Here is a 12,085-nt window from a genome sequence, read left to right on the forward strand (position 1 = left end):
GCTTATACCACAGTTTTCAAGTTCTGAGTAGTTGGTCACCTTTTTATATAAAGTCTACAAATCAACACTTATAAATAACTTTTACTTAGAATGCAAAATTAACTCCCATGGCTGATTGTTTATGGACACTGATGTTATTTCTTCATCATGGAAGTAATCATTGGAGTGACCACCTACATAATCAGGACATTACTTTTTTATCCTTTTAAATGAAGTGAGAATTGTTAAATGCATTTTTAAATATTAAAACACGTTTGTGAAAACTGGACTTAATGGAAGGAACAGCCCTTTCTGGCAGAAACAGAAGCTCTCTGTTAGTACAGTGTGAACCCTACCTGTAATCAAGGAGTTATTTTGATTTTCAATAGGATTTTCTGGGCACATATGGTCAGTATCCACTGGCTAAAATTAGAAACAGGACCTGGAAGAAGGCAAAAGACAAACTATGCAGTTGTAGTAGTTCTGTACTGTGTGTAGAAAGGTGTGTAAAATATCTGTGCACAGCCATACAGGTAGTGTTGTGGAAAATGCAGAAGCACTGTCTCCATCCACATGTTAAGCATTACTTGCTTAGTAGGCAAAAAAAGTAATATTTTAAGACAATCTCTAAATCCCCAGTGACTGGGTATCTTAGGATTCATCTTTCATACCTTGACAGCCTTTACAGTATCAAGGAAGTTTTACAAACAGCCTATAGAATCCTCAGTGTTGTGGTATTATTACACCTCTATAGAGAAAAGCCCCCAAGCAATGTAAGCAACCTAATCTGGGACCCGTGGTTCCCCTGTGTTGCTTTATGAGGATTCCTTTCAAATATTGCATTTTATGTTGCTACTTGTTGATATGTGAGGGATTGTTATCTGGGTAAAATCAGCCCATGTCCCTCTAAGGGTTAAGGAGAGGGCTAGTGTTTAGTTAGAGATCTGCAATCTCAATGCAAGGATGGAAAACAAAACCAGTAGCTGAAAATCAGCTGTACAGTTCAGAACTCAAGGCCTGAGAATAGGAATATAGCATTATTTACAAAAATATTAGAAATAGAGACTAATGCTTTCTGTCACCTTGGCTTAAAATCTAATGAATGTATGACAAGATGAAGTGACAATTCTCCAGAAACCCATCCTGTGGTGTCCTCATCCTCAAGTCTTTCACACTCATTATCTCCAAGGTCCAGACTGGTCTCCATGTCAGGCAGAGCCAAGCAAAACTACAAAGATTTCCTCTATTGTGTGCTGAAAATTGCCGTGGCCTCTGCAATGTGTTGTTTGCTCTTTCCCTTCCTCTTGCTCTCTCAGTTCCTTCAGCAGTGCTCTGCAGACAGGTCCCATCTTCAGTAAGGGAAAAACATGGTAATGAGGAGCAGATGGGATCCCCTTCATGAACTCTAATCTCCTCCACTTTCATTGGTGACAGGTGCTGGAATGAATTCTCTGCTAATGGCAGCTCCTGAACTACTGGGGTAAAATTCAAATGCCCGGGAGAGCAAAATTATCATGTGGTTAAAGTACCAGACTTTGGTTCAGGAGCTCCTCTGAAGACTTTTGTTTGATTTGAGGCATGACACCTAATCTTCTCTACTTTATCCATAAAGTGTGGATAATGTTGCCTTCTTTTCTTAGTCCAAGGGGTGATGATTCACACATGCTAGAAAGGGAAAGACATACAAAATTATTGCTTGAATTTTAAAAGGCTCATATTAATGCACTGTGTAGAAGATCTGGAGCACATATTAAATGAATTAGTACTGTTTTCACTTCCTATGAGCCCTGGTTTCTTTTCAGCCCTTGAACATCCCAAGTTTCTGATACAAGGTTTACTCTGAGCAAACACTTTTCCTCTCAGAATTGTTTTTATTTCAGACTGAAGGAGAGAAAGGGGAATAAATGAATATGGAGTTAATAAAGATCAACATGAGAGAGAAGGCAGGAACCATTCTCTTTATCTCAACCATTTAAAATAGGTTTTTAGTCCTGTGTTGAAGCAGAGAGCATGGGGCAGCATTATTTGAAGGGATACAAAACCAGAGATTCAGGTGGCCCACTTACACCTCCACAACCCAGGAAACCCAATATTTTAGACTAATCTCCATCTATCTCAGCTGCAGTATTGCATCCCTCACTCTCACAAACTAGGCTCTCACAAACTAGGAATTATCTACTGTTTATGTATAAATTATATTTCTCCCTTGTCAGCCAGATGGGGCAGAGGTCCAGGAAAAAAGGAGGGGGTTTTAGGGGTGTGGGGGTATCAGCAGAGGTTGCAGACCCAGACTTAACATCCTCAAAGGGATGTGAGTGCAGGAGAAACACGTTTTGCAGGTGATTGCCTTCCTCAGACTTGCAACAGTGTAATTTCACAAACTCCACTGGGAAAGTCCCTCACAAAAAGCAGCTTATTTCTTAGCATAAATAGTATTCTGTTTTCCTCCTTCCACCCCCAGTTTCCCCCAAAATGCCTTATTTCTTAGAACTTCTTTATCCATTCCACCCAAATATTTTTGTCCAATTTCCTCTGGCATGAAACCTGCTGTCTTACATCTCAGTCTTTTAGGATGTTGGGACTGAATTGGTTGTGTACTCTTGGATATTGAGAGCACTTTTCTTTCTCTTCTGATAACCCTTTCATTATCATTTTCTTTCAAATACTCTCTTAAAAAAGGTTTCACTTAGGTGCTGAGATGACTTGCTAAATGTCATAAAATTATTTGTGAATTTCTGGTGAATGTTCTGGAGAATAAAAGGGTGATAAGGGTCAGGAGAATGCTGATAATACACGACTCAGCTATGTAAGGCTCATATAACAGAAAACTTGGAATCCAGTCAAAAGTAGATTGAAGATAATACTCTTATTGCAAGAAGTCCAGAGTTAAAAAAGGGGTTACTGCTCTTGTAATCCAGCTTACTTGTGAAATTTAGGAGTATTATAAACCCTGAACAGTTTGTGACAGCTGTGACATTTAGGTTGCCTTGGTACATTTAGAATAAACTTTTCTGAAAACCACAAAGAAAGTTTTTGTTTTGTATCCCTTCCTTTCTGATCCTGGACAGAAACACACAGATTTTTTTTTTTCTCTTTAAAAGTTTTGTCTTTGATTGTCATTCAAGGACCTTTGAAAAATTACATGTAACAGAAAGACCAGATTAACAAAGAATGTAATTAGGAGAATTGAATGTGGTTTATTATGAAAGTGAGTGTTTTTTTCAAATCTGAAGGTTATTTTCTTAGTATGTACTTTCATGCACTTGTTATGCTTAGTGAAAATGAAGGGACCAGGTGAGGTCACCACAAGGTACACAAAGAGCAAGTGGTATTTTCTCTGTTACATTCTTCATTTCTGTGAAGGAATGAAGTGGCATTTTGATATATATTAATGAAAGGATATGATCTTCTCCTGCTAGATCACAGAATTTAGTCAAGGACTGTGCAGTTCAAATCTGAGATAGCTCTGTGGTACCACAGGTGGATAAAGAAGGATGCAAAATGGCTTTTGCATGATTGTGTGGATAGGAGGGGACAAATGCCTCGTTCTCTTATTGTGCATTTGTTTATCTGAGGACTGCATAGTAGCTGTTCCTTTCTCGCCTTCTTAACAGAGTCTTTATTTCCTCTATATTGTTATTTTTTTGATAATACAAAGAACTCTCCTGACCTATCCACAGTTTAGCTGCCCTTTAACCTTATTAAAGATAGAAAATGAATGAGGTCTTCTTCCTTTTTAAAAAACTTTTGTAGTGTGGTTCTTGTTTCTGCTACTGTAAGTCAGTGCAGTGTCACATAATACTTCATTTAATAACTCTTCATCAGCCACAAGCAAAACTTATATCCACAATGAAGGGGATCACTCCTTCATATCCCTTCTCTCAACACCAGAGTATACAAGAGAATAAATACAGACCAAGTATACAAAAGTTTTCTTTCTTTAGGCAACAAGCTTTCCAGAAAATTGCAGCATTGAGAATTTTTTCCCCAGTGGCAGATGACAAAAGTGTTGCTTGGGTAAAAGACATTTATGGGGGAGAGAACTTTTTCTTGGAGTGCAGCCTTTCTGGGTTTGTCAGTATCTGCTGACTCAGTGCTGAGGGCATCGCTTCTTCTCATGGTCCAAATAGATTGGCTGCTGGGAAGCTTTTTTTGTCACAGTGTTAAAATAAAAGATTGCCTCATATTGAATGGTTTTTGCCTTAATTTTAATTAAAAAATCAGTCAGGACTTTCTTTTATCCTGTTTGTTCAGATTTAGGCATTTGTTTGTTGTAAGAAAGGAAGATTTCAGATAACCCCTCTTTTTGGAACAGCCTGTAAATTACCCTGTAAATCATGCAAACTTAGTCATGTTTGATGCTTTCTAATGGCAGCAGTTTCAGCTTTGTAGATGGATTATTTTTGTTTTCCTCTTGTGAATCATGACACTTTTTCACTTCCTTGAGAATACTAATACTCCTCAGGCTCATAAAGAGCAGGGAGGAGCTTCAGGAAAGAGAGTTATCAGCTGAATTAGGCCAAGTACTTGGATCACACATCCTTGTCCCCAGCTTCCTGGCTCAGCCAGTGCTGTAGGTGTGAGCTGGAGGGAGGAATAACAATCTAATTTCAGCTCACCATGTTATTCTCAGCAGACCCACCTTGATCAGCTGTGGAGGTTTAGCTCCAGTGCAGGTTCACACCCTGACAGCCTGGTCCAGGAGGTGGGTGACATTTGGAGCCACCTTAAAACGTTCCTGATAAATCTGCAGCGTTCTGGCAGATCTGTGGGCAGACCATGAAACAGCATCTCTGAATTACTCTACGAGACTAATCTATTCTAAGTCTGCTCTTGAATTCATGCTGGTCACACTCAGGAGCCCTGATACACTGTGAGGTCTGTTTCTTGGCACAGCTGCTGTGGAAAGTCTGCCTGGTAGTCAGACAAAAGCTGAAATTGTTATTCTTCGTGAAGAACTTCAAAGGCAGACACAGCTGACCTGGCATCCAGAATGGCCATTTTAATTCAATCTAATGAATATTATGCAGGGAGACATTTGAATGTAAAGTAAGAATTGAATGCATTTTATGTCCTTGTGAAGTTTAAATGTTACATTTGTTTTAAAACTTGGAAAACCTGTTTGTTTAATATGACATTGTCAGTTTGAAAGAAGCAAGCAGATATTTAATGATGGCTTTTAAAGCAATAACAAATGTCTTATTTTTCAGGATAATGATAATCGGGAACAGATGAAACAGTACAAGTAAATGTTATTTACCTACTAATTTCATTTGCTGGTTTAATCTACTACAACAGGGTATCATTACCTTAGTTATATCTCCCTTTCTATTAATTTCCATTTGATGTTCCAATATTCATTGTGCTTGTTGTGTCATTCCTCAGGGCTGGCAGTATATACTGCATCCCTGTGAAGGACTGTATCTGTGGTGGGATTCCACTGAAAATGAGAAAAAATATTACAAAATATGGTGAGGAGAGCTTATTATATTTTCTGTACAAGAAAACAAATGAAACCTCAAACCTCTGCAAAAACCTTATTAGTCCTTTGAGCTTATTTAGTAAAACTCTGTTATGCTGAAAGAATTTATTTCTATCAGAAAACAAATGAAATAATTTTACATGGTAGGATTTTAGCTTTCACATGTTTCACTGAGAGTGTTGAAGAATTACACAGGTTTCCAAAAGCATGTAGGTTCTAGGTCAGCTTAATTTACCTGGTGTCTCAGGATTTCTGTGTATTAGGTACTGTATTTTACTGGTACTTTCTTTAGGGTAGAACTACATCCTAAAGAAAAGGATCATCCTGAACAAACTGGCAAGTTTGTCATTCAAGAAGCACAAACCTTGTCCCCTGTGCAATTAGGGAACAAGCTCACCAGTGACCCACTAACCCTGCCAGTTCTGCTTCGCTGAGGAGCGACTTGTCAAATGCCACTTTTTTAGCCTGGAAACCAGAACTCCTGAAAGCTCTTTAAGATGGGGAGCTGCTGCAAGGAGATTTGTTTCCTTCAATAAGAAAACCTGCTGAAAGTCACCACCACATGGTTACTGGGTCCTAGAAGGCCCTTAGGGCTCCAGTCAGTCCTCATTTAGGGATATTCCTGTCTGCTTGAGTAAGGTGGTTGTTCTTTGACTGAGAAATTGTGACAGCATGTTCAGGGATTTTCTTATTGCAATTCATTTATTTCTAAAGAGATTGAGTGTTTTCTCTTTCCGTGAAGAGTCAGGAACACAATAAGCAAGCAGCTTTCCTCCTCCAGCTTTTCTGGAAGGGGAAGACCTGAGGTCTGTGCTGCTGTAGGAGGTGCAGAGCTGCCCTTAGTTCTCTGCTTCAGCCTCCTCCAGCACCTTAAGAATAAAGTAGGAATTACACCTGTTAGCTCCATGATTCTTCCTGACCTCTTTGCCTCAGGTGGTAGCACCAGGCATCCTCTTTCGTGATTTAACTATACAGAGGTATTCCATTTGAGTGCTCAGTATTAATTTATTTAAATGAGGTCAGTTAACAGGTTTGCTTCCAACTCCCATTGAGGAGGACCATTAACACCTCATTCCTAGCAATATATCCTCAAAACTCTGTGCATATCAAGCAATATATGGAAAATGCCTCTGTTTACAGGTCAGCCACTGATAGCTGTTGTTACTGTTCCTAAGTTTCAGGAGGCTGAGAGAAGAATGTGCTCCTGCACAGAAATCTTTCTAGAATTATTGGAGAAGGATTTTGTGAAATACGTTTCATTCATATTTTTGTATGTGATAAATCAGTGTGTCTGACTGGAACAGAGTATTTTGCTCCTTAAAGTATGATCCACTCTGAAAACCTGGCTCAAATAGCTGTGATTCTGGGTTTTGAACTAAACTTAGTACTCTCAGCAGAGGTTTTGACAGTGAGGATTGAAAAAAGCCAGCTAAGGAGTGAACTTGACCTTCAAGGAAACCACAAATACAAACAGAGGAAACTGTAATGAGCAACCATTGAAGGCCAAGCACCATTTTTAAGCAATTCTCCACCAAAGAATGTGGAATAAAAGAAAACTGAAACTATTTCACCAACCCAGAGCCTATGGACAAACTCTTAAGGCAAGAAGTTTGTAGAACAAATTCCTGAAGTTGTGGTGTTTATTGCATTTACTGGTAAGCTTGGAAGATTTCTTAATAGGATGGTCAGGAATCAGTCAAACAAAGAAGCTATAGCCTGGGAAAAAAAGTACCCCTTTGTTCTCTTTTATTGGTTTGAATTTTCTCCAAGTGAGCAAGTCAAGTAGAACAGGAAGTCTTGAAAGCATTTGTTCTGTTGTTCATCTAAACTTGGCTGCTCTGCAGTGCTGAAATCCCAAATCAGCAACAGAAGAGGTGAGATTCTAAAACTGTGGATACAGTTTGAATTAAATCCACGTTTCTAAAACTGAATTACAGTGTTTCTGTGTTAGAAATAAGAGAAGCTTCATGTACCTAGGTTAAAATAGATAGCATCCTCTTGATGATGTTCCTCTCCTCCTAAGCTTTGGATTTATATTGTATTTTCCTTCTTCAAGGATATGGTGCCTTTCAGTTCCCCAGTGTTCTCTAGTATGTTTAGAGCTTTAAAAAGCTGTTGTTTTAGTTCTAACACTCCTCAGCTACCTAGAATAAAAAGAAATTGCTTGGATCCTTTTAAAGAGAGAAAGAGAGAGGGTGAAGGAAGTGTTTGTTCCATGTGTAGGTCCCCAAATATGTGTTGCTGTGTTTTCTCTCTGGCTTTCCTTAGGAAGTGGAGATGTGCTGGTTCAGATATTCCCTTCAAGTAATTACTTGCTCAGAGATGTTTTTACATCTTCAAGGGAAGCATAAGAAATATCTCCCTGGTTGGTTGTGTCAGTGTTTGTTTAGAGTAGATTCCTATTTGTCTTCCAGATATCTTCATTTTTGCTGCTCAAGGAGAAGAAATTCAGAGTTTACTTGGAAACTTTACCTTTGTCTCATCAGAGAACATTGATTTTGTTTTACAAGGTATAGAAGGTAAAACAATAGACACACATTTATGAAATACAAGTATTAATGTTCATGCAGGGTTGAGAAAAAAGAGGGAACACTTACAATGGGAAAAGATCAATGTCAAGAATTCTCTCTGAACATGTTTTAATTTTCAAGGGCCTGTGGTAAGAGTGCAATATCAAACCAGGATGTTTTGCAAAACTAAGTAAACAAAATACTAGGCACATCATAAACATTTCTTGCAAAGTGTAACCTGGAAAAAAATTGTCCCTTATATAATTGATGGAAAGGGAAAAATAAACAATTTTAGTCTGCCCCTGGCATTATACAACTCAAGTGTAATTCATAATAAAGGCTCTGCATATTCCTTTTATGCCCACTGTGTGACTTCTACTTGTACTGTGCTATTTTCTTCTAAACTGCATTCATACTTCTGTTTTAACTGCTGTTTGTCTCCTAAATACATAATATTTTGTATTTACAGGGAAATGCTAGTTTGGGTCCTCCATAGTCTCTGTCTTTTCCTTTTAAAGATAAAATAGGAATTGAAGTTAACAGAAATGGAAACAGTTAATTAAGATTGTTGCCTACAGTGTTACCAAATGGCAAAGGAAGATTTAAGCTGCAGCGTTTTGTTGCTCTCTCATGCTCAGCCATTTTGGATTTGAAGTCTTTTCATTTTCTCTATAGATGAGAGAAGCCATTGGAGAGAAAAAGGGAATTGAGGTTCCTGCAGTTCCAATCCAGCTGTTCAAGTATCTCCCACTGTAAGTTTTTCATTCAGTGTCCATTGGTGGATAAACAATATTGGTCACATCACATTTTTTAATATATATTCATATGAATTGAGAACAGTGTCTTTGTGTTTATCTGTCCTTTCATAATCTGCTTTAAGACACAACATTGGTTTTAGGTGCTCTCTCCTGGTGAATCAATTCTGAGAGAAGGCCAAAAGCAGGCTTCCATTTCCATGGTAGGACACTCACCACAATACCACTACAGGCATGAAACAGTTTATTTTAGGAATACTTAAGAAGCATATAATGAAAAACCTCTTTTATCTATAGATATATTTACTTGGACCATCATATAGGAGGCATTCAGGTCTAGAAGAAGAGTTTGTTGAGGAAAAAAATGTAAAGGTTTACTGACTTCTCAAGAGTTTTAGAATTAGCAGTTGGTTGGTTTTGTTTGGTTTTTTTTTTTTTTTCTTTCCCAGGGGCTTAGGAAAAATTAGGAACTGGCTGTACCCTCATACTCAGTGAAAACAGTCATTCCCTCTTCCATTTTACCAAAAAGTGACATGAACTTACAAGGATCTTTCCAGGTTTTGTGATTAGCTGATGCCTGTTGGAGGCAATGTTGGAAGGAACAATTGCACAGCTCAGTGCTGTGCTGCTTCCAGTTTACCTCTCTGGAGCTGCAGGAATGGCAACATGAAGACAACCTCTCGTTCCCCCTTGTCCTCCTCTTGAGAATGGATGTCTGGGAAAGGTAGGAGCAGCCACTGTTGAAACAAAACTCTGCAGTTTGGAATGAACTGAATGTCTGAAGGAGTTTTGTTTATTTTCTCTTCCGTGGTGGCACATAAATGGAAAGGGGTTTGGCAGCACTTATCGCAGCAGAAAGAGCAACACTGTAAAAATTACAAAAGAGGACTTGACAAACATGTAAAGTGGTTTTTAATTTCAGACACCCTGGAGCATGATGCATTTGAAAATTTTTAATTGGGAGCTTGAAGTTTGATAGATTTAATTGCAAAAGATAGTTGAAGTCCTGAGCCCAACGAGTACAAACAAGGATATATAGAGTTGTGAAGCTTTCTTTTAATGTTAGAGAGCCACCATGTGCATAATATGTGCCTTGTTTGTATCATTCATGCCCTGACCCCTCCTTCCACAAGCAACTGAGTTAATCTCTAATTTTCAAAGCCTGTATTTTTGTGTCTCAGCAGCTATAAAATGCACACATTAAAAGAATATGAGTGGGGGAATTCATTAGCCTCAGACCAGCCCTGTTACTGCAGGAACCACGGAGGGCTGGTTGTCTGCCAGGCTGAGAGCAGTCCGTGTAAGCACCATGTGTTGTCAGCTGTCAAGTTAAAATCACTCTGCTACATCCTGAACAGGGTTAGAGCATATTTCTTCAGAGAAAAAAAAAAAGTTTATATCATCTGTCAATTTGGGGTTTTTTTGGGGGTGCTGGTAGCTTTTTTGTCCTTTGTTAGGCTTACTTTATAAATACATTTATTTCAGTAATCTTTTCACATTTACTCAGATTTTCCAGCAGAGAAATTGCATATATATGTCATCATCTTATTTAAATGCAGGGTTTGGGTTTTTTTTTTGATTTGTCTGTTTTTATCACACTGTCACAGTATGTTCAAACACCATTCACCTACACCCTGTTTACTCACTTAGACAGGTCTATAGAATTAATCAGCTCATCTGAGGGTCAGGAAACATTTAAATGTTTATGTTTCATTTAGAAGGGCTTTTTATTAACATTATTAGGCTCTATCAGTGCCTCTGCTGGTTGAAGCTTGGAGAGCTCAGTGCTGGTGATGGTTGTTCCTACAAACACATCTTACAGGAAAGCTTCTCCTTCCTCCTGGACCCTGAAGGTATTGCTGTTTAGAAGAACATTTTTAATTACTCTTTATGATGTTGCAAAACTTCCTTTGGGCTTTGTAGAGCCAATTACAGATAGAGAAGGAATATTAGCCAGAAGCCAGGAAGAATGATCACCTTGAGAGCTGAGGTGAGAGTTAGAAATCCTGATGATATAAACAGAGGGAAGGACAGAGAGGTTTCTTACAGTGTCAGAGACTGCTGGGCCAATTACTGCCTGTGTTACCTGGTGGCTGGAGCTTCCAGAGGGTTTCCAGGTGTTGATCCAAGGAAAAAGCTACTCCAATGAAACTGTTAGAATTGTTTCTATGTTTCTTTGTTTTGCTGGCTCTTCAATTTTTTACTTTATAATACTTGTTTGATTAAGACCTTAGAGGTTGATTTGGTTTTTGTTTTCCGAAGTTTTATTATCAAATATCTCTTCTGTTCCAAATATAGTCAGGGTGATACTTGCAAAAACTATTACACTTATATAACAGAGAGAAAGTTAATGACACATTATACTAAATACAAATCTTCCTCCCATTTTCCCAAATAAAAGCAACTGCTACAGCAAAACTTAAAAGTACTACTTAGCCTTGCTTTAGAGTAATCCAGGAGTGAAACATAGGTACCAATATTGTAGCATCTTCTCAATCACAATGGGATGCTGAACTATGTAATTTTGTATATAAATCATTTTCTAATATGTCTGCACTCTGGGTGGGTGTAAGTTTTCTCAAATGGTTTGAAAATAACAATCCTATAATATTAGCATCTTATTTGTCTCTCTGTTGTGCTTTTCAAAAGATCAGAGCTTTATAATTTGTTGGAAATACCTAAGAATTACACAGATAATGAAGTTGTTTTGCTCCTCCATTGAGTACAAACATCTTTAGTGTTGAAAGATTATCACTGAAATCCAGGCTTCATTGGGTACAGTCTTAGTACAGTTATTTTGGGTAATATTCCTTTCAAAATGCAATTACTGATGGTACTTTTCTCACAAATAACTTGAATAGGGCTGGTCCAAATAAGAAACTTTTTTTTTTTTAAGAAATGAGATTGTTTCAGTCTAGACACTCATTAGCTTATGAGGAGTGGGGTGTAGGTTTCATGCTTCTGTAAAGAATTCAAGCCATTGGTGGGGGAATACACAGAAAGAAACAAGTGGAAAGAAGGGAAACTAAAGTAATTAATTGCTTTGTGTTTATGTGTTTTGCTGTGAAACTACTAGACTAGTTTTGAAAAAAAAATGTTCACTATGGCATTATATCGTCTTTCTTTCATGACTTTACCATTTTTATTCAAATATGAGTTTTGAAAAATTTTCCCTGATTAGTTAATTCTCTGTTGCTGTACTGTACTTTTTAGTCTGTAAGTTAATTTTCTTTTAGTTGAATAGCCCCTGAATACAAAGAATCCATGAAAAAGAACTGGGTGGCTGGTAATGGAAGGAAGCAGAATTTGTCTTCCAGTCAATTGACTGGAAAATGCAGCAGAATTCTCTAAAATTTTAC

The sequence above is a fragment of the Manacus candei genome, unplaced genomic scaffold (assembly GCF_025592945.1).
Source record: "Manacus candei isolate 608988 ecotype Guabito, Panama unplaced genomic scaffold, ASM2559294v1 h1tg000003l, whole genome shotgun sequence".
Classification (NCBI taxonomy): domain Eukaryota; kingdom Metazoa; phylum Chordata; class Aves; order Passeriformes; family Pipridae; genus Manacus; species Manacus candei.